Genomic DNA, 2,805 nt, shown 5'->3' with positions numbered 1-2,805 from the left:
CGTATAGCCCAGAGGATTGGGAAGGTGAAGAGGCAGTGACCAGAATAGACAGTCGCTGGGGTCTAAATGTTCTAGAGTGGAGACCAAGGACAGGCAAGCGCAGCGTAGGATATCCATCTAGGAAAGTGTTTCCCAACGTGGGGCCCACGTTTCAAAACAATTCAAAAGTGGACTCAACACGAGTTTAACTCTTTCGCTTTAATTTAAAAAATATGTATGTTAAATAGGAGGGCTTGAGAATTTATAAAAGCTAAGGTGAGGTACATAAATGATTGTAATACCGATTTAGAAGGTAGACAGACGACTTTATAATAGTTGCGATTATATTAGATAGAAAAATTGCAGGTGTATTTTCCCATATCAGCGCTAACGCTGTCCGAAAAGGTAGTTGTCCGTCCTTGTATTCTAAGCAAGTGTTATCACCGAGTCACAGTCCAAGCCGAGGTCCGGAAAACTGCACATTAAACAACTAGTCAATTAATAATAGGAAAAATAGAATAAGAAAAGTGTAGTAATCTATTATTACAAGAAAGCACGAACCAAAGAAAACTGTAATAAAAAAATAGAATATGTAAATAATAAAAATAAAAAAAAATGTACCTAGCCACCTAAGAGTAATAAGATGATGAAAGGAAGGCGATAAAAGCAAGAAGGAATGAAAGAACAAAATGAAAGATATTGTGATGGAAATAAGGTAAGAATAACAGAAATTGAGAAGTATGACAGTGAGTGAAGAATAAAGATGTAAAATCTGAAAAACTTATTTGTAGACAAAGACCCTGATTCCAAATAATTAGGGGTACGAGAGGCCTCCAATAGCGGGGGCCATAAAAAAAAAGCCGAGGTTCGGAGGCTCCGTTGACCGTGATGCATCAGCCGAAGCGATGTAAGACCTCGACGGCCTCTTAATCCGGTGGAATAGTAGTTTATAACAACCCGGGCCAACGCTACGAGCTTCGTTAAGATAGCAAGAGAAGAATCTGCAAATGCCATTTGAGTATCAGTGAGTGTCGGTGTAGGATGATGATCTACCAGTCGAAGTACTACAGCTGAAAAATAAAGAATTATTGAAAGTTAATTATAGTACAATGGGCGGTCTTTTTAATTGGGACAATTTCTCACAGACAACCTTATGTATGGAACCAGTAGGAGAAGAAACGGGCAGTTGAATATTACAAATTTATATGTAGATACTACCCTATATACCTCCGGTGCATCATGCATATTTTGAAACACTACTACATGCAGAGAATAAGTAAATTCTTGTAATCAGTATCTATCAGTATCTTGCAATTATGACAAAGTAATTGGCGTCTAAAATCAAATTTTATGTGTTGTTATGCGTATTTGTAAACAAAATTATATTAAAATGAAGTATATTTTAAGCGATATTTGATTATTCAAAATTGAAATTAAACGATTTTTACAATTGTCTAATTTTGAAAGTGGCGTAAGTCCATTTACAGCACATAAATATGTGTTATCGTAGTCTAATTAGCCAAAAACAAATCTATATAAAAAAAATTAAATGTAGATAAAACAATAGAAACAATGCCAGACCTTATATAATTTGCCTGTATTTTTAAATCAACAAATATAGTAACCTTTAATTTTCTCGAAACAAAAGAAAATGGACTTACACCACTTTCAAAATAAACGGTCCATATATTAGATGCGTAATAAATATATAAATGACTGTGTACCGCATTGTAAAAGATTCATATTTTGTAAATAACTGAATGTTAGAAGTAAACAGTTAACTTGGAAATTTATAAATAAGCTGCTAGTTGTATATATAAGGCCACACCAACGGCACAAGAATATTAACTTGATTTTTTTTGTGAATTAACCAAATTAGATAGCTGCTCACGTCGCACCCGCATGGAAATACTGACCTCTGCAATTTAACTTTTATACAAGTATGATAATAGAAATGTAAAATATTCGCATTTAATTTTATCATAAATACTGTTTGGTTTACAATGTTGTGTTATCTCGTTACTTTGTTTCTGATTATTTCATTTCCTAAAATATATTGCCACACAATTACGTTATTACTGTTTGTGATCACAGATAATTATAGAAAATATCATATCAAAGTTAAGACTACATGTTTATTCAAATAAAAGAGTGCAAATGTTTTCACATTAATTATTTTTATAGCACTATATTTATAATTTTATTGATATTATTCGCTTTAGATTATTTATTTATCACTTATGCACGTTAGGAATGTTCATAAAGACCCATTTTAAAGGTACTAAAATGAGATTGAGTTCCGTTATTTTTCAATTTAAAACACCTATTACGTACCACCCTGTAATGCAAGGTGTAAAATCTTTTTCTAACGTTTAATTAAAAAAAATTCACAAATAATAATGATGATGTAGTAAGAAAAAGCGTTTTAAAAAATTCGAATTGTTATATGTTAAATTTAAATACTTTTACTATTTTTCTATACAGAATTTGTACTGGCAAAAGATAAATAATGTAACATATATCAAATTGATCACTTGGTATAGAATGAATGGAAATAGTAATGAATGATTCAAAGCTTCATGTGAATGAATGAGCTACACATTCCTTCTTTTAAAACTTCAATAACTATGTCATTCAATCACCATGTATAATAAATCTGATTAAATATTACACTAAGTAAAAATGTTGATTTATAAAATATATTCACAAGGTCGTGAGATAACGTTTCATGTGCACGAGATGAAAGAAAACAATCAAGTGTTTGTAGGGCAGGCTGCATCCGCAACGAGAGATGCAACTAAGCAGTCCCACGACACTCGCCTCCTT

The sequence above is a fragment of the Battus philenor genome, unplaced genomic scaffold (assembly GCF_028537555.1).
Source record: "Battus philenor isolate CCGP_79_NKW_IND1 unplaced genomic scaffold, ilBatPhil1.0.hap1 SCAF_21, whole genome shotgun sequence".
Taxonomy (NCBI): Eukaryota; Metazoa; Arthropoda; class Insecta; order Lepidoptera; family Papilionidae; genus Battus; species Battus philenor.
This window is presented reverse-complemented; position numbering follows the sequence as displayed.